Source organism: Lissotriton vulgaris, chromosome 9 (assembly GCF_964263255.1).
Source record: "Lissotriton vulgaris chromosome 9, aLisVul1.2, whole genome shotgun sequence".
Lineage (NCBI taxonomy): Eukaryota > Metazoa > Chordata > Amphibia > Caudata > Salamandridae > Lissotriton > Lissotriton vulgaris.
The window spans coordinates 888884673-888905349 of NC_141697.1; the positions used below are offsets into that span (position 1 = coordinate 888884673).

The 20677-nt window shown below is 46.3% G+C and overlaps 1 protein-coding gene across 1 annotated transcript in view; it reads right to left on the reverse strand.

Moving 5' to 3' along the window:
* The window catches only part of LOC147692440 (sodium/calcium exchanger 2-like), a 1124793-nt gene that overhangs the window by 1069080 nt on the left and 35036 nt on the right, over positions 1–20677 (reverse strand). The gene's annotated exons all lie outside the window — the stretch shown is intronic.

Below are 20677 nucleotides of genomic sequence, written 5' to 3' on the forward strand. Positions count from 1 at the left end.
CAATCTGGTGTATGATTCTAACCCCCTCCTGGATCATCCTTCTAACCATGTATCCACGTTAAGGGTGACTCTAATCCAGTAGTTGTCGATGGTAGCTCTTTAGATTTAGTTGTAAAAATGGTATGTTCTGCTGGGGAATTAGTAAGTAATGCTTGGGAAGGGGGGGGGGGGTCTAGTATCCTGGAATATAGCTGGCTTGCGACACAGACATGAGTCACATGATTGGGTACATTTCATTAATGGTTTTGATGTGTGTCTCTTCCAAGAAACCTGGAAGTGTGAACCTTCTTTTCTTCAGGAGTACCTGAACTACTCAGTTCCTGCAACCAAAGGTCAAAAGGGTTGCCCAAAGGGAGGTCTGACAATTTGGGTGAGGCAAAGTTTGTCTTTCCCTATTAAGATGGTAGATTCAGGCAGTAAGGACATCCAACTTATAAATCTGGATATGGGCACTTTGGGGTGTCTTGACATATATAATGTATATGTTAGGGGTAATAATGGAGGAAAGTCTGAAGTACTAGAGGCTCTTATCTCCTTACTTGAAACTTACTCCCCTGATAATAATGTTATAATAGCTGGTGACTTTAATCGCATGTTTGAACCCCTGGTTATTTGCGACGACTCCGTTGGAGCGGAAGAGGATAGGCATTGGGGGGTCCCCAGACTAGACTTAGAGCCTATTAGACGGTGGCCTGAGGACGTTATTTGCTTAAATGCGATTTGTCTCAAAAGGGGCCTTAGGGCCCCGAATGGGAGAACAAAGAGTGACAGGGGGGGCTTGTACTTTTGACAATGGGAGAAGTAAGAGCAGGATTGACTATGTATTGTGCAGCCTGAAGCTAAGGAAGCAAGTTTCTGATATGGAAGTTAAGCACAGGCTCGAAAGCGACCACGATCCCTTGTGTGTAGTGCACAAATGGTGGCCAACCCTGAATGGGAAGCCAAACGTAGAGTGGGAAGGTCTCCCCATCCCTGTTCCTACTAACGATATGCGTCGGCTGAAATGGCCCTGTGTACTGGCTAACCAACAGTCCATGAACAGCATCAATATAGAGGTAGATGGTGGGATTAAAGCATTGGAAAAGGCTACTATAGTTACGCCAGGGTCAAGCGAAGCTACAGTTGTCCATGATAACCTTTTTTCTGTTATTAAATCCCACTTCCAGAAACCAGTCAGGGAAACCAATAGGGCACCAACTAGGCCTACAAAGTGGTATAATGCACAGTGTAGGGATGCTAGGCTTGCTCTGGGCACTGCTATTAAAACTAGGGAACATACTGCTATTCGTAGTGCCAGAAAGAATTACAAAGATAGTATAGCTACTGCAAAAAAGTTGTGGGACAAGCTGCATTGGAGTGAGCTAAAGGACGCATGCAGCACTAAAGATTCCATGCTTTTCTGGAACATTGTTAAATGGGGAAAAGGAGGTGAACCTGAATGTCCTGATAATAATGTCCCCGAGGAGGATTGGGTCAATTATTTTAAGCCACAATATGCTGAAGCTAAACCTAGCAGGGAGATGGATGGGTTCAAGGCTGTGTTCCCCAAAGCAAATCTCTTCAGCCATGGTGAGGTGTTAATGGCTCTCAGTAAAGTGTCTAGGGGCAGAGCACCAGGTCTGGACGGGGTCCCGGCGGACCTTTTTATTAATGACATGGAACGCTGGGGCAAATATATTTTTCTTTTGTCTAATGCTATTGCCCGGGGTGCATGAGTACCATCTTCTTGGAAGGGTGCAATTATCATCCCAATTTACAAGAAAGGAGACCGGGGCTTGCCGGGTAACTACAGACCTATAAGCTTGATAGCTACCATCCAAAAGGTGGTGGGGAGGATGGTGGTTTACAAACTTATGGACTGGGTTGATGAGCATAACGCATTATCCCCATATCAGGCTGGGTTTCGAAAGGCCACAAGCACGGTGGACCAGGTGTTCCGCTTTACTTTGCTATGGTGGCGAACGGTGGTGCTAGGGGAGGGCAGCCTGTATGCAGCTTTTGTTGATTTGCGGGCTGCCTTCGACCTGGTCCCTAGGAAAAAGCTGTGGTTGGTATTGAGGAGCCTGGGACTACCAGAGGAATTACTAACCCTGGTCATGAGGTTGCATGAGACAAATTTTGCTAAAATTCAGTGGGGTAGGCAGGGGGAGATCACTGATGACTTTCCGGTCAAACAGGGTGTTCGGCAAGGGTGTGCAATGGCCCCCTTGCTTTTTTCATTATTTATTAACGGGGTAGTTGCACGAATGTTATCTGTTAATGTTGATGCACCCTCGTTGGCGGGCATTAAGGTACCGATTTTAATGTTCACAGATGACACCCTGATTTTATCAAAGACCCCGAGTGGCCTACAACGTGCTCTCTATATTTTTGATAAATTTTGTGGGGAGCACGGTCTAGAAGTCAATGTAGCAAAAACCTAACTAATGACATTTAACCCCCATCGTAATTTTCGGTCCAGGGTGTTTATGAACCAACGTCCGCTAGAGGTAGTTAGAGCCTTTACTTATCTTGGTATCTATGTAACTGATGATCTAAGATGGTCCCAGCATATCGACCTTGCAACACTAAGGCATAGGCAAATAGCGGGAGCTCTTGGGGCTGAGCATAGAAAATCAAAGTCCAAACCAATTGCGCCTGCTCTAAAGGTATATGAGGCAAAAGCCCTGGGATCAGCATTATATGGGGCAGAGCTGTGGGGATTCGGGAAGCTCCTCTGTATGCAGAAGTCCGAAAACAAATTTTTGAGGACAATTACGGGTCTTCCCAAAAGCACCCCCTTGCTCCCCCTTAGATATGATTTGGGCAGAAAGGCCGTAGGTGATCTGGCGAGGCTTCGCCCGATTCTATATTGGAGGCGGCTCTGGACTACTCCAGAGCTCAAACACTATGCCGATGGCTTCCTAGCAATGATTGAAGCTGATGTGTTCCATAGGATAAAATGGTTAAAGGATCTTCGAACCTTGTTGTGTGTGCTTGGCCTTCAATTCCTTTGGGGCAATCCGCTAGGAGTCGCTTTTCCCAGTAAAAAAATCATCAAGGAGCTTTATTGGGATTATGTGGCTAAGCGGGATTGGAGAAAAACCGATGCGGAATCTATGGCAGGTGGATATCTGGAAGCCAAATCACTCCCTGCCATCGAATTGTATTGGGACAACATAACCAAGCCAGGGGATAGGAAACTTCTCTTCCAGATGAGGATAGGAGCCCTTCCCCTTAGGTCCTTAACTGGCAGGTGGAGGGGATCATCTAACACCACTTGCCCTGTCTGTGGAACCACAAAATAAACTATTGGGCATTTTCTATTCTCTTGTAGGGCCTATGTCGCTCCAAGGCGGATTTGGTTAACACCTGCCTGTAAGAACTTAGGCACCTCTAGTAGTTCAGTGGCATTGAGAATTATCTGTACTAGCTCCTGCTTGCCATTAGCTATAGCAACAGCTAAATATTTGGGATGGGCATGGGTTATCAGGCAGAAAGCTATAATCAAGGGTCCATCCACATAGGGATTGTTGTATTTGCACATATTTGATCAATTGTGGAAATCTTTGCTAATCTGTAAATTGTTTTTATTATTGATATTTTATGCATTTTGATTGATTTCCTTGGAGGCGTCTATTTAATGATTTTTTAATGATGTTCTAAATGTATGTATGTAATGTGCTTTTATGAGAATTACTCAAATAAAGCCTTTTTGAACTTGAACTTGAACAATGAAGCAATTCGTCAACATGTTTAACATAAGCTAATGGAAAATGTATTTTTAACAGGTCCGAAGAGGTCAGCTAATTTCCTAAACCATGTTGGCAGGTGACACTGGGGCTTAAATACCTGAATGAACCCCCTAGACTGACTGTACCAGTTTTTTAACAGTAGATATTGGGGGAAAGATGTATTACAAAACACCTATTAAGATCAGAAACTAATGGTGAGCAGCAACCTGCCTCTCGCTTCCCTGCCTTGCTTTAAGATTCAAAACATTGAATGCTGGCACACCACACTCTGTGTAAAATGGAAGAAAATTCATTCATCTTAGGAGATAATTAAAATGCAGTCAGAGACATGAAAACATTAATTTTCCCGTAAAACACTTCCAAATTGTTTACTTCTGTCTCATCAAATGGGAGAAAGATTTATGAAGGCAGCAGTTGGAAAACATAAATAAAAGAAAAGAAACATCCACACTGCACTTGAGAAATGGAGTGAGGGAGAGGGCACTGGGAGTAGATATAATGAAGAGAGGAGAAAAATCAAGTATGAATCCATCATTAAACAGAAATCAAGAGCATTTATGAGAAAGTATAATCCCCATGCAGTTTAGTTGATGGATGCTCTAGCAAGAGATACAAAATGGGTAAAAACAGCCAAGTGAAAACATTGCAGTACACATTGCCTCAGATCGCCAAAGGTTGAAGGCATGCGCATGTGTTATGTGAGTACATATATATATATATATATATATATATATATATATATATATATATAGATAGATAGATAGATAGATAGATAGATAGATAGATAGATAGATAGATAGATAGATAGATAGATAGATAGATAGATAGATATTCAATGAAAAAACAAAGGTTAAAGTGATGTTACAGTTAGGTGTGGTAATAATATCTAACTTTGTGTTAAATAAAAAACGTAATGGTTTACTACAAAAGTAAAATAAGGATATATCTAGGTGAAAATGTCAGTTAAAAAATACCATTTTAAACTTAAAAAATACTGAAACTCACCATTTAAAGCTTACTAAACTAACTATAACCTACAACTTGCGGCCACACCATGCAATGCTTGTGACCTCATATATTACATCACTCATGAGATGTTCAATTACATCATTGTTGACATACATGATGTTCCTATTAGACCTGTCATCCTTAGTATGGTCTTACCCAAATCTTTTTGCCTGCCCACCTCTTCTTTTTGCTGTATCCTGCTAAAGTGCATGTGCTTCTACCCTAAACCTGGTGACATTGGTGTATACATGATTGGCATATCTATTTTACCTATAAGTCCCTTGTAACGTGGTATACCATATACCCAGGGCCTGTAATCTAAATGCTACTAGTGGGCCTGCAACACTGGTTGTGCCACCAACACAAGTAGCCTTTCAAACCTCTTTCAGGCTTGCCATTGCTAGGCCTGTGTGTGCAGTTTACTGCCACTTCAACTTGACATTTAAAACCTCTTGCCAAGCCTTAAACTCCCCTTCTATTGCAGATAAGTCCTCACTAAGGGCAGGGTGCTGTGTTAGTAAAAGGTAGGACATGTACTTCTAAGTTTTACATGCCCTGATAGTGACAAACAGCTAAGTTTGTTGTTCTCTACTGTGAGGCCTACTCCTTTCCGTGGAAGGGTATACTCAGATGTGAGTCCCTTGCTCATTGCACCATCAGGATTCCAGCAAGCCGGGCCGACGACGGCTGAAATGCCAGAAACCGGTCCCCGGAAGCTTGTTTCCTTCCCAGTATAAGAATTGGCTTGGTAGTTTGGTTTGCCCTGTTCCCATCATGCACTGGGACAGGAACAGACTAATTTGCATGTAGCCAGGTTCTGAGCTGGGATGGTGCAGTGAGCTAAAAAACGGTGATGGATCAAGCCCTGATCTTTGGACTGGGTAAGAGTGGTCTGCTTAATTCAGACACTCTGTTCATCACCACCCCCTTTTCTGAATCATTTTGTCCACCATAAGCGTGGAAGGGTATACTCAGATGTAAGTCCCTTGCTCATTGCACCATCAGGATTCAAGCAAGTCGGGCTGACGACGGTTGAAATGCCAGAAACCGGTCCCCGGAAGCTTGTTTCCTTCCCAGTATAAGAATTGGCTTGGTAGTATGGTTTGCCCTGTTCCCATCATGCACTCGGACAAGAACAGACTAATTTGCATGTAGCCAGGATCTGAGCTGGGATGGTGCAGTGAGCTAAAAAACGGTGATGGATCAAGCCCTGATCTTTGGACTGGGTAAGAGTGGTCTGCTTAATTCATACACTCTGTTCATCACCACCCCCTTCTCTGAATCATTTTGTCCACCATAAGCGTGGAAGGGTATACTCAGATGTGAGTCCCTTGCTCATTGCACCATCAGGATTCAAGCAAGCCGGGCCGACGACGGCTGAAATGCCAGAAACCGGTCCCCGGAAGCTTGTTTCCTTCCCAGTATAAGAATTGGCTTGGTAGTTTGGTTTGCCCTGTTCCCATCATGCACTGGGACAGGAACAGACTAATTTGCATGTAGCCAGGTTCTGAGCTGGGATGGTGCAGTGAGCTAAAAAACGGTGATGGATCAAGCCCTGATCTTTGGACTGGGTAAGAGTGGTCTGCTTAATTCAGACACTCTGTTCATCACCACACCCTTTTCTGAATCATTTTGTCCACCATAAGCGTGGAAGGGTATACTCAGATGTGAGTCCCTTGCTCATTGCACCATCAGGATTCAAGCAAGCCGGGCCGACGACGGCTGAAATGCCAGAAACCGGTCCCCGGAAGCTTGTTTCCTTCCCAGTATAAGAATTGGCTTGGTAGTTTGGTTTGCCCTGTTCCCATCATGCACTGGGACAGGAACAGACTAATTTGCATGTAGCCAGGTTCTGAGCTGGGATGGTGCAGTGAGCTAAAAAACGGTGATGGATCGAGCCCTGATCTTTGGACTGGGTAAGAGTGGTCTGCTTAATTCAGACACTCTGTTCATCACCACCCCCTTTTCTGAATCATTTTGTCCACCATAAGCGTGGAAGGGTATACTCAGATGTGAGTCCCTTGCTCATTGCACCATCAGGATTCAAGCAAGCCGGGCCGACGACGGCTGAAAAGCCAGAAACCGGTCCCCGGAAGCTTGTTTCCTTCCCAGTATAAGAATTGGCTTGGTAGTTTGGTTTGCCCTGTTCCCATCATGCACTGGGACAGGAACAGACTAATTTGCATGTAGCCAGGTTCTGAGCTGGGATGGTGCAGTGAGCTAAAAAACGGTGATGGATCAAGCCCTGATCTTTGGACTGGGTAAGAGTGGTCTGCTTAATTCAGACACTCTGTTCATCACCACCCCCTTTTCTGAATCATTTTGTCCACCATAAGCGTGGAAGGGTATACTCAGATGTGAGTCCCTTGCTCATTGCACCATCAGGATTCAAGCAAGCCGGGCCGACGACGGCTGAAATGCCAGAAACCGGTCCCCGGAAGCTTGTTTCCTTCCCAGTATAAGAATTGGCTTGGTAGTTTGGTTTGCCCTGTTCCCATCATGCACTGGGACAGGAACAGACTAATTTGCATGTAGCCAGGTTCTGAGCTGGGATGGTGCAGTGAGCTATAAAACGGTGATGGATCAAGCCCTGATCTTTGGACTGGGTAAGAGTGGTCTGCTTAATTCAGACACTCTGTTCATCACCACCCCCTTTTCTGAATTACTCCTTTCCTAGGCTAGCATTGGGAATTCCTTAATACACTTTTAAGCTGTATGTTAGAAGTGGGGTAGCGTGGTGCGGAGCAGGCAGGCTAAACCAGGAGCATTGTGTAAAGCATCTGCGCAGCACACACTCACAGGCGACACACCAGGCACACTACAAAAGAGACTCCACATCAGGTTGCATGGAAAACAGCATATGTATTATGCAGAACACGGTATAAGGCAACAACAGTTGTAAGAACACTGTGCCAACTGACACCAGGGAGTCATTTATAGGGGGATCATTTACAGGGCAGGGCCAATTGGGCCGCTGCCAGAACCTTCATAGAGCACAAACAATAATTGCAAAACAACCAACTCCTCCTGATAGAATAAGGAGGTTAGCAATTTCACATGGGGGGAAAAGACTAGACTCTACCGCGTTCTGAATGGCGCTTGATGAATAATGTCAAAGAGTGGACAGAAGAAGATTGCAAGCTACTTCACAAAATTTTAGCCCAAGGATGATGAGGAACCTGCTAGCAAACTTGCTAAAAAAAGACCATATCCTTGAACTACCAGTTGATGAAGGGAGCAAGGAAGATGATGAAGTGCGAGAGAAGGCACTAGATGAGAGTGACACCACTAGTAGCAGCAGCGTTATCATGACCCCTACAGAAAAAAAGACACAAGATAGTCCTCTTGGAGATGAGCAGCATCATGCTGTGGAGATTGCTGCAGAGACAGAGGAAACACCAAGCACTAGCAAACAGCTTGACATATCACTGAAACCACATTCAGACAGAGTTTTTAGGAAAGGTATTCTTCCTAAAGGTTGGAAAAATGAGCAAAAAATATGCTTCCAACGAAAGCATCCGTGGTTAATTGTTAAAGGCCCTAACCTTGGCTGTTCTGTGTGTCGCCAAGTCCGTGATCTTGGTGCTGAGAAATCCAGGGGGATGAAATTGTCCAAAGAATGGACTGAGACTACTGTGAAGGCATATGGCACCATTGTCGAACAACAGCAGAAGTCATTGAGGAAAAAGATTGGAGAACATGCACAAAGCAAGGCTCATGTTGCAACTTTAAAAATCTTAGAAAACACTAAAAGAGACCCTTTATTGCAAGTAACTGCAAAAGCACAATCTTTACGAATGTCAGCAACAGCCAGATTATTCTGTGTAGCTATTAAGGAAGCAAAGCGGTGAAACCATGGTTTCTCCCCCCCTTAAATCTGACAATCTCTGAGTACTCATGATCTCCACACTGACAGCGGAGTCCGAGCACTATGTCCGATGCGCGGTGGAGCTGCTCTGTTCAGCTATCGAGGAGATCGGCCATGGTTCACCCCCTGACCGTCACCTACCCAGCCGGACTTTGGGCACAGTTTTTCTCCCCCTCTCCCTGTCTCGCCCACCCCTCCCATCATATTTCTGTAACTATTCTTTTTCCTTGTCTCCTATCTATACATCTGTTCCCATTTAGCACTCTTTCTCTCATTGTCTACTTCCTTTGCTCCTATCCCTTCTCACCTGAATCTTTCCACTTGCCCGCTACACCGCCTAGACCTCCTGTCCTTTTGCGCCCTTTAACTAAGCACTCCTTCTCCCCTTGTTGGGGAAAGATCCAATATTTATACTCTGGAGTCTCAGAAAACCCGCTGAGAGAGTCCACAGCACCGAGGGAGCCACTAACAGTTGAGGTATGGTATGGCACCCCTTGCCAAAGCATTCCGTCTCCCCTTTTTGGGGAAGGATCCAGTTTGTAGGCTTGGAGTCTCGGTGACCCGTCTGAGAGAGTCCACTGTGTTTAGGGAGCCTCTTGCAACAGAGATGGGGAAATTATACCACTTCCCCTGGGATCGCAGTTTACTGGACTTTGGACGCAGCTCTGACTCGTTTACCGGTTTGTGTCCCCGTCACCCTCCCCCCCTCTTTCCATGCTGTGTTTTATCACCCTCCCCTCCTCTTCCCCTCCTCCATTCTCTCTACTTCCCTTGCTCTTACGCCCTCCTTTCCTGAATATCTCCCCTTGCCTGCTTGTTCCCTTACGTATATATGTCCTTTTTGTTTGTCTCGACCTTACTTGTCACTATGTTGCCAGGCTCTAATAACTGTGTAACCTTTTGTAACGATGTAACCTGCAGTTTATGGTCTGACACCAACAGCAGAGACCTAGCACTTTGACCGATACCCCGTGGAGCTAACTTGATAGCTACAGAGGAGATGGGCTATGGACTTCCCACTCAGCCAACACCTACCCAGCCGGACATTGGGCAGACATTTTCCTTCATCTCCCTGTTGTATCTTGCTCATCTTATATGCTATTTAAATGTTTCGAGCAACCAATGTAACCTGTAACTGATGTAACCTAGAGATCTAGCTATCTGACTGATGCCCAATGGAGCTACCTTGAGAGCTAAAGGGGAGACTGGCTGTGGATTCCCTCCTCGGCCTTCACCTACCCAGTCAGTCATTGGGCAGATTTTCGCTTCGTCTCTCCTACCGTCTACCTCTCCTCTCCCTTCTCACTCCTCCTCTCCCCTATCTGCTCTATTTTTCTCCCCTTCTCGCTCTTTAATGTGTCGCATATATTTATCTATACCCCCTTACCCTTCTAAGTTCCATTTATTTCGTCTTCTAATATCTTGAAAAAAAAATTCTAGTAGCTGATGTAACGTGTAACTGATGTAATTTTGTAATTTCTGTGGAACCTTATGTAAAGCGCTCTGATACCTCCGGGTCTAGCCAGCGCTATATAAAACTCTCAAATAAAACTCTCAAATAGACAGGAAAACACATTATGTATGACAGTGGGCATAAAAACGTCAGTAGCATAAGTGCAGTGTCATTAGGCATGAATCATGAGGCATTTCCCTAGGCATAAATGCACGCCATCAGCATGGGACCTACACATGAGGCCTAGAAGGAAAACATCCCAGCATCATCATATCAACATCAAAGCATGAGCATGGGAACATATGGGCAGGGAGGCATACCATTAGTCACAAACCTCAGCAGTGGAAATAACCTTAACTTTAAAGGCAGCATCACATTTGCACAGCTCAAAGTAGGCCTGCAACCTGAACAATACATTAGGCATCAAATCAGCAGTGTAAATGCCTTAGGGGCAAGCTGCACACATTACTACTGCCCCCAACGCTGTAGCTTAGCCTTTGGCGCCACCGCCCTGGGGAGCCCCTACTATGGGACTGTAGTGCAGGAATGTGCCAGAACGTCGAAACTGCCCACTGTCCAGCGGGGCAGTTGTGCAAAACAAAGTCAGTCCTGGGCCCGTTGGTGCCCCCGTCGGGACTCTGGACTGAAGAAAATGCCCAACATGACTTGCCAACGTTGCAGTGGCCCGCAACCGCGGTGCCGCTGTGCAAATAGTCCGCCAGGGGCCCAAACTGATGCATTGGAGCCCACTCCTCTGGGGCTCGGAAAGTGCTAAAATGCAGCCAGGTTGCAGCTGTTGTGAGTTTACCAAAAACAGACACCACGGTCCGTAGATCTGAGCCCCACTCCGGGGCTACTAAATCAAAAATGCCCACTCGTGGCAGTGGCCCGCAACGGCGGTGCCGCTGAGTAGGTGGCCCAACACTGGCACTTCTGGTGCCCCTCCCGGCACCTGCGAGGCTTCCCTGAGCCCCCACTCACCGGGACTCCTGTTGCGCTGCTCCGGTCTCTCCCCACCCGGGCCGCCCCTCATGGGACCCGGGACTTTGGCTGCTCTTGCTTGCGGGGCTCTCCCTTCCACCTGGGAGCCCCGCAAATCACTCTTCGCACTTCCTGACGCCGGCCGGCAGTGGCTCAACACGCTGGGCTCTCCTCTGCTCACGGGGAGCCCCGCCAATGCTAGCATCTTGCCAGAATTCACCTGGGCCCCCGCCTGGGACCTGGGACTTTGGTGTGGAGCCCGCCCCACCCACCGGGTGACGCGGGTGCCTGTCTTGTGTCTTCTTTCCTTCGGCCTTCCTCTCTCTGTGAACAGGGGCTGCAGCAGTGATCCTGGGCAGTTCAGAAGTGAGGGGTGGGCTCCCGCCTTCAAATGTAGACAATTTCGGAATAGGCACCCTCTGTATCAAAGCAGGCAATTGCGGGGTGGGCACCTGTTTCTTCAACCGACAGCGGCTATACGCAGGGTGGGTTCCTGCTGTTTCTAATAAGCAGGCAATGCCCCACGAGTGCGCGGGGTGGGATCCTGCTGATTCAAGCCGCAGGGGGAGTCCCTCTCACACCAGGATTCCTGTACAGCACGTCGGCAGCCCTGCGCTGCCATACCCACACTCTCCACTTCTCCTAGCAATTTGCATATAGCGCTCATGAGGCGCTAGGCGGCAGCAAAGTCCTTGGGGGCTTGGATAGCGCTGCAGCCCTCACAAGGCGCTAGACAGCAGGAAGAGCCCAGTCACTTCAACTATAGTGCCCACGAGGAGCTAGGGGAACATGCAGGGGGATTCCCTCACCAGACGTCAGCTTCAGGATCCACGCTCCTCCTCTCTTTGGGGATGGAGATCAGGAAAGTAGTGCCTCCCAGGCGCTAGGGAGCTGGCGAGGATCCAGAGTCCCACACAAGGAAGTAGTGCCCACACTCCTCAACTCTGGGGAATACAGGCAGTCAAAGTATAGCGCTCACGAGGCGCTAGGGCAGCAGGGCAGGCAGACAAGGCTCGGCAAGATCGGCAGACAGTGGGCACTCATCAGTACAGGACAGCAGCTCCTAGAAGCAGCCATCTCCCATAAGGTGGCCACCTCCTGACATAGCAATCTTCACTCCAGCAAAGGCTCTCACTGGCCCTGTGGACAACAGAGGGGTTCAGCTGGGCTCAGAGGCCAGCACACAGGCCCTTGCGGCGGTACCTCCTGGCAGAGTGTCCCCTCCCAGTCAAGTCCACGTTGAGTCTGTTCCATGGAGGCACAGCCCCCCTATATATACCCTCCTCACCCCACCTACCAGAAAGGGCTAGAACCTTCTAGAAGGCTCTCTGGTAATCCAGTCCCAACTGGTTTTGGAGGAGGTGTAAAGAACCCTGTATGCCAGGTTTCCCTCCCAGAGTTGGGGGCTGGGCGACAGAAAACTAGACCGGCAACCCACCTCAGGCTGGCGGCACAAAGCACACAGAAATGGCGACTGTTGAAGGTGACATTCCTCCAACATTATAAATGAATCTGCGCCCACCCTTGCGCAGCATTTAATGTTTGCATTCCACACCACACATGGTCTCTACAGTTCCTACCATAGGGTTTCCTAATGTGAGCCTGTGTAAGGCAGACAGCACACGCACTTTGCGCTGCTAACCAGCGCTAAAGGGTCCAGAATCCTGACACCACCAACTCCATAACAGCAAAAAGGTTAGAGGGAAAGGCAAAAAGTTCCAGGAAGATCCAGCAAGCAGGGCCAAGTCCAACACTGTCATTCCCAATTAGAAAGAAGTAGCTGTTTCATGTTTCATATCTTGAGTCTAGTAATAAGAACTCCTCTTTAGTGGTAAAGATGGATTTAACATTCCTATTTTAGAAACGCCACTTGTAGAAAGTGGACGTTTCTCTGCTCTTAACTCAGATCTGGTATCATGATGAGACTTCAAAGGCTGCAGAATGCTGCAGTACATGCCCTCTCAAAGACATAAAAACATGATTGTGTTTCTAAAGACAGAAGGAACCTGCACTTGGTTCCCAGTAAAAAAGAGAGTAGCGTTTAAAGCACTCTGCATTGCCCACAGGGCATTTCATCAGCAATCCCTTGAGTTTTTCAGAATGAAATGTTGTTGTTATGCCCCCACAATAGCACTGAGGTCATCTAAGGCCAATAAAGTACATATCTCCCGCATCAGGAGAGTGGCTTGAGGAGGCAGAAGTCTGGTCCTTAACAGCAATGCTGGGGAACCAAATTCCCTGGTCCCTTAGAACTCAAGAACATTTTTTATGTTTAGGAAACAACTGAAGACATGGCTTTTCACCCTCCCATAATACGTCTTCTGTCACTGCCACCTTGAGAAAGTCAGTGCCAAGACACCTAAGGGCATACACATCTCTTTATAAAATTTAAATCAAATCATCTGTGCCCGCAGTTTGTCTGTAATACACGTCTGGGCTGGGTGACAGCTATACTTTGTGCATTCCCTCTAGACAGACACAAGCACAGGAAAGGTGGGTATGACAGATAACTCATTTACATTTATCTGCATTCTTTTAGCTTTGTCTGGGCAGGAATAGAGAGGGAGAGCTAACACACCTGAAGAGGCAGTCTGCTTCCCACAAAAAGGGCTGATTACCCCCCACAGATAGCATTGCAGACAGGGCTGGGATGAAAGGGGACTTGTGCACTTTAAGGGCCTGCTTTGAAGTCACCCCCACTTCAAATGCACATTTGGGTATATGCACTGGGACTCTGAACATACCAAGACAGAACACTGCTGAACTTGTGAAGAACTCTACCAGGAGTAAAAACTGCTTTGCTAAAAGAATTGCCACTTTGCCTGACTGCTGCTCTGAAGGAGCTAAGTTCAGCTTAGCTGAGCTGCCCTGCTAATATCTGCCCTGTTGAGGACAAGGACTGGACCCATCTCTTTTGAACCCAGAGTGACTCCAAGTACTTGCTGGCTTTCCCCCTGTTCTGTAGTCTCAGGGCCATCAAAGAATTCTTTCAACTCTGCAACAGCACCTGGACTCTGCCACCTGTGAGTCCTGCCCTGCCGAGTGGGGCCAATCCAGTGTTAGGCCCTTGAAAGGTGATTTTTGCTGTCCAGAACCATCAAAGTTGACGCAGTGATGACTTTGTGACGATTAGATCCGATGCATTGCCGTTTGACACCTACACATGAGCCTATCTGCGACATCACCTTGACGGATTGTGCGGCTCGACGATGACAGACAGCACAGCTCAATGATGAGGCAACACCTGCATCGTAAAGGGGTTTGTCCATGAAACCTTTATCAACTGCGAAGATCGGGGCAGATGCTTTGACTCCATCCACAGGATCAACAAACCCACCTCGACTCCTCGCATCGAGTCTTTGTCATCAACTCCTGCTCCATCCAAGGTACTTTCTCAGCAGGACCTGTATGAGTCCTGTAGCCAGCCCACCATCCATCATGGTTGGCCTGGAACTTTGGATTTGCTTAGGGCCAGCGCAACCTCAAGTAACCCCTTAGCGCTATTTGACTCTAAGCACTAGATTTTGATTTAATCTTTAAAAATTCATAACTCCGGTTCTAATGATTGGATTTTTGTCGTTTTGCTCTTAATTGTTCTCCCAAAAAATTATCTATTTTTAAAACTCTGGGGCATATTACCAAGGGGGGCGATAGGCAATTATCGCTGATTTAGCGGCCGTTTTCGGCCGCTAAGCGGCGATAATTCTACCGCCCTATTAGCAAGCTGTCGCTAACTGATGTTAGCAACAGCTTTTAGGCGATAGCGAGCGGTTTGGGGCCAGCTTTGCATGTCAGCGATGTATATGCAAACTCTGGGGCATATTACCAAGGGGGGCGATAGGCAATTATCGCCGATTTAGCGGCCGTTTTCGGCCGCTAAGCGGCGATAATTCTACCGCCCTATTAGCAAGCTGTCGCTAACTGATGTTAGCAACAGCTTTTAGGCGATAGCGAGCGGTTTGGGGCCAGCTTTGCATGTCAGCGATGTTTATCGCTAATGACATGCAAAGTGGGCGTACCCAACCAGTTAGTGACTGAAAGCAGTCGCTAACGTCGCTATTGCCTATTAGCAAGGCAGGCATAGCGTTGGAAATATTCGCGCTAAGCGCGAATATCTCCAAATACTAACACCTGCCCAGACCAGTTCTTAGCCATGTTGTCCAATGGGAGGTGGATAACATGGCTAAGAGCATTTTGTCGCTAATGCGTGAATATCGCTGTATTCTCAGCAATATTCACGCATTTTGCTGCTATCGCTGGATATTTTAGCACAATGGAGAAAAACGTTGCTAATAGCATGTTTTCTCCGCAAACATATCCAGCAATAGGCAGCGATAAAAAAATCGTCGCTAAGCCTATTTAGCGATAAATATCACTACTTGTTGGTAATAGGCCCCTCTGTGTGGAGTATTTTTGGGGTGTTTTCATTGCATTACTCTGTGTGTGTTTGTGTATGTGTGTGTGTGTTTATTGCACAAATACTTTACACATAGTTTTTTTAGATAAGCTTTATTGCTATGTGCCAAGCTACAAGAGGGTGGGCGGTGCGCATAGGTTATCTTTTAGTGTGTATCTAGCTTACCCTGACTACGATTGTGGTCCCTCCTAGGACAGGGTGCATACCTCTGCCAACGAGAGACCCAATTCCTAACAGTTCCAAATTACATCATTGATGACGTCACTGACAGAATCACTGATTATTTCATCCAATGAGTGTGACAGCTTGCCACATTCTTCTAGCCCTGAAAGTTATTTAATGATCTACACCTATAGGCAATTTTCCATGGTTGCCATACTGCTAATGAGTGTAAGCTTTCACACAATGCTTACCCTCCTAAGGGGGCTTGAGTAATGGAGGGTGTGGCTCTCAATGAGCAGTGGTGAGTGGTGGAGATTGAAAGTGGTGGGGGTAAATCAAGCACTGAAGTGCATCATGTCTGTGACCACAGTGTGTTAACTCAACTAGATCAAGGAGGGTTTGAGGCATACCATCCGAAATATTTTATTTTTTTATTTTTTAAGAAGGGCAGTATTATGGATCTACCAGCAAAAACTCAAGAGCTAATTGCATGGTACCTCCAGAATACAGCAAAAGTGTTTAGCTTGTATTCTGAATCAATTCTCCTTCATGGATGATGTTTCAAGAAATCAATGTACATGCATGCATACCTTTAAGAACATATTTATGTATGCATAGATTCATACACGTACACTCAGAAGTTTATAGGGTTATGTACATGTTTGTATAAATAAATGCACTTTTTTTTACAAGTACACATATATATACAGAAAGGTACACTGGATTATATACATGTTTGCATACATGCTGGAAGCTGGCTCTGTATATACCATATCAAAGTAAGGTATAGTGTGCACAGAGTCCAGTCGAACCCCAAATGTAGGCAGAGGTAAAAGTAGATAATACCTTACTCTCTATGTGTGGTAGTGTAGGCGAGCAGTAAGGTTTTATTAGAGGGTAGTGTTAAGCATTTATTGTACACACTCAGGTAAGATGTGATGTCACACACTCAAAGACTGAACTCAGGCCAATTTGTTTGTATAAAAATATTATTTAGTTATTTTATTTCTAGAACCAAGCCAGGCCTGGTGCAGGTAAGTGAAATAATACTTTGCCACTTAAATCCCTTACTGGAAGGTGGGCTGGGGCAAGTGAGGACACATGCCTGGCTTGCCAGAGATATCCTGAAACAATTGCCCATTTTTTGTTCATTTGCCCTGCCTATGAAGGTCCCAGACGAGTCTGGCCAACCCCAATGTGTAGAACCATGGGTACAAAAAGCAGTGCAGTAGCACTAAGAATAATATGCACTAGCACTTTGCCATTAATCTCGATGGTATCTTGGGTGGGCTTGGACTCTAAGGCAGAGCCTATGCTGTGACTATCTTGTGTCTTTTAGGATGACATGAAGCTCGAAATGGGCTCCAAGGGTGAATTTTAAATTAAATGCACTTTTTTTTGTATCGTGATAGATTTAAAAAAATTTATTGTGCTTGAAAGTCTTTTATCCTGTTTTTTTAGAATGTATATATTATTCAGTTTTAACATTTATTAATGTGTAACCCAGGAGATAACTGTTCTTTTTTATGGTGTGCTTTTATGAGTGTAACTCGAATAAAGTTGAAATTGACTTGACTTTGCAGGTATATTGCAGTTGAAATACAATTGAAATGGAGTTGGATGCAGTTTGTATGGTTACAGGTAAGTCATTTGGTTGTAAAGCAGTTTGAATTACTTTTCAGTTCCTTTTCAGATTACTTTGTACATTACTTTTCAGATTACCTTTTAAGTTACTTTTTCTACTCATTGTAATATGTCTAGATATCACACTGGGACGCCACACTTAAAAGATTTTTCATAGAGAACAGTCAATGTAATCCTATGGGAGGAAATGAAGTTATTGGTTTACAGGTAAGTACTTAATTGTGGGCGTTGGGTTTCGGGGTTAGAACCAAGACTCCCCCAGGGTCAAGAAAGCACTCTCAAAGCACCTGCAGCGGCACTAGGGTGGCCGGGTGCAGAGTGCTGAGGCCCAATGTTATCCAATGGGAGATAGGGGGCCTCCAGCTAGTGGCTACTTACAAGCAGGCCACAAGGTTGGGGGAGCAAAGCTCCTGAACTTAAGCTCAGGGCAAAGGGGGATCTAAATTAGCACACAAGGTGCAGCCACAGTGGCAGAGGGGCAGCAGGGTGCTGTTTTGCTGTCGGATGCCATGTTGTTTTCAATGGGGATTTCCGGTTTTGTTGTTTGGCTGCAGGCTCGGTCCAGGAAAACGTCTGGGAGGAACTAACAGCTAGCAGGTAAGATGAAGGGCTCTGGGACGTAGGTGCACCTCAGGTTCTCTTCTCCAGGGCACTGGGCAGCTGGATGCAGGGGTGTCTTTTGAGGTCGAATTTCACCTTTCCTGGCCCTCTCGCAATTAGGGGGGTCTCCGTGCAGGGTCTGCAGGCGACGTTGGGATTCCTGAAGGGATCAACACACGGTCAACTCAGACTCTGGAGCGCTGGGGGACCTTGCTGGGACCTGTGTGTCACCTGGATTTGGGCTGTAGGCGTCAGGTGCAGTGGTGGTTCCAGGCGTCGGGTTTCTTTGTCCTCAGCAGGCTTTCTTGGGAGTTTCTGTTGAACAGAGCTGCTGTTTACAGGAGATCCGGTCTTTGTTGAAGGCAGTTAGTCCTCCGAGGGTCCTAGACGTTTCTTGCTGCAGGACAAGGTGACTTTAGGCACAGAGCCTATGGAAATTGCAGACAAGCAGGTTGGGATGGGGCCAAGTCAGTTCTTCTCTGCATCTCCTCTGCTGGGCGTCTTCTTTCGTCCTTCTTCTTCTGGGTTGAGGGAATCTGTCTTCTTAGTTCAGGGCTGCCCCTCAATACTGTATTTAGGGGGTGCTGTAGGGGTCTCGAGGTCAGTAGCCAATGGGCTACCGACCTTAGGGTGACTACACCCTTGGTGTGCTCACCCCACGTGGGGGAGTGGACACAATACCCAAGCCTGATTGGAGAGTGCCTCCCATCTGCAAGATGACAGGCACTGAAGAGTGTGCTTCACCTCGCCTCCCCCACCTGAGGGGTGGGGTTGGCAGAGCTGGGCACACCTTCTGGGCTGTACTAATTGTTCCCGCCTTTCTTCCCATCAAAAAGGAGGGGAGACAGGAAGGGAGCCTTCTTCTGATAGCAGGAGATGCTGGTGGTCGCATTACAAAGGCAGCAAGGCCTCTGAAGCCCCCCTGCCACAGATGGCTTTTCCTTGCCTGGAGGAGGTGTGACCACCTCAGCCCAGGAAAGGCTTTGTTTCTAGACTTAGGGAGCAAAGGCTCCCACCCCAGGGGTCCAGAAATGTCTTGTGGTGGTAGGCTGGTGTGTACCTAGGGGTCATCTCTAAGATGCCCTGTGAGTGCATTGTATATCAAATCCCACACTGGCATCTGTGTGGCTTTATTATGCTGAGAATAATGCTACCAAACTTCCCAAAATTCAGTAAAGCCATTATGGCACTGTGGAATTCATAATGAAAAACTCCCAGACCATATACTCTTTAGGGCTTTACTACACTTACAATGTCTAAGAATGGACATAGAAACTGTAGGAGTACAGTGCTCATGCAACTATACCCTTGTAGTGTAGTTCCTATATTCCCAATAGGCTCTGAGCATTGGAATAACATATACTATAGTTTAGACGTGGGACTGGGGTCGACTAGGTCTGTATCGTATATATTAAACTTAATTGTGAGTGCCAGCTAGCTCAGGGGTCACTAGAAACTTTCTCGAATTCACAAGAAGGGATTAGTTTCTGACAACCGCATAAACATGACAACTTTGTTTCCCAAGAATAAGAAATCAATCTCTAGAGTCACGGAAACAATAGATAGCTATTTTACTAAGTCAATCGTGCATGCTTCGTTTCACCAGAGGTGCTGAGAAAATAGAGAGACGGGCGTTTTCAATAAAAGTATTTATTGAACAGTCTTCTTTCTCAAGCATAAGAAATGTACTGCTACAATCGTAATACTGGTTATAAAGTACAGGGCATATAATACGAAAAGTATTATAAAGTAGTACTGTAAAAACATGATATTGTTTCTAAGCCATAAATTGCCTAAAACATATAAAATACATACAGTGATAAAATAATGACTAAAAGTACTCAACTGGTGCTTCTAAAATATGCCTACCCCAGTGTACCTAACCTAAGTCTAGTACAAGGGAAGGAGTAAGTGAGGAGTAGCTTAAGTGTAGTATTTCTCTGCCAAGAATCTAGCCAAGAATTCTCTAAGGGTCTAATCAGCTCCGTACCTTGGTTTAGAATGAAGGAGGTCTTGTATCTCTCTCTCAGGACTCGATTTCCCAGCAACCCACAAGGGTAGCCTGGAAACACTGGAGCTGGATTTCTCGGCAGGAGAAAAGACAGAGTCTCTCAGTGTGTCAGCTGGAGGGTCGGCTTCCTTCGGCACTTGCTGCTGCAGGGCGTTGGGCAAGTAGTTAGTCGATTTGCTCCAAACCACCGTGTGTTTGTCTGGGCAAATCTAGGCATATTTATACTTTGAAGGTGCCGAGTTTGACGTATGATTGGACTTAATAACGTCATCAAAGACTCAGTTCTTCGAAAACTCCATGATTTCCTAGATAAATTAGTATTCAGGCAAGGGGAGGTCCCTAACTGCTGAAGGCGGGTTTCTCTAAGAAATCGTTGTTGATTCTTGGAACTTAGTGGAAGTAGCCATGCAGTATTTGGGCTGCATAGGCTCAGTCCAAATATGGCAATGATTTCTATGCTTATATAAGGATCGGATAATCTATACCTATATAAGGGCATGAATCTGCAAAATTTACACTAGGGTCCTAGATTCATTTACAACACCCTCACCAGTAGTATAGTGCACCCTGGGAAATGTCCACTCCTGGGCATCCCCAGGGTGAAGCCAGGCATCCCAGCGCTGTTGGGGCCGTTGTGGAGATTAAGCAAACTATGTTGTATGTATGTAGTAGAGTCTTCACCACTTAACAGGCTTTGAGAGTGTGTAGGAAGTGGGATCTCTGTGGAATGGCTGTGCGCAGTAAGGGCATGGCGACCTAATAAGGCTTGGTTGGTTGGAGAGAATAGGAGCTCTGTGAA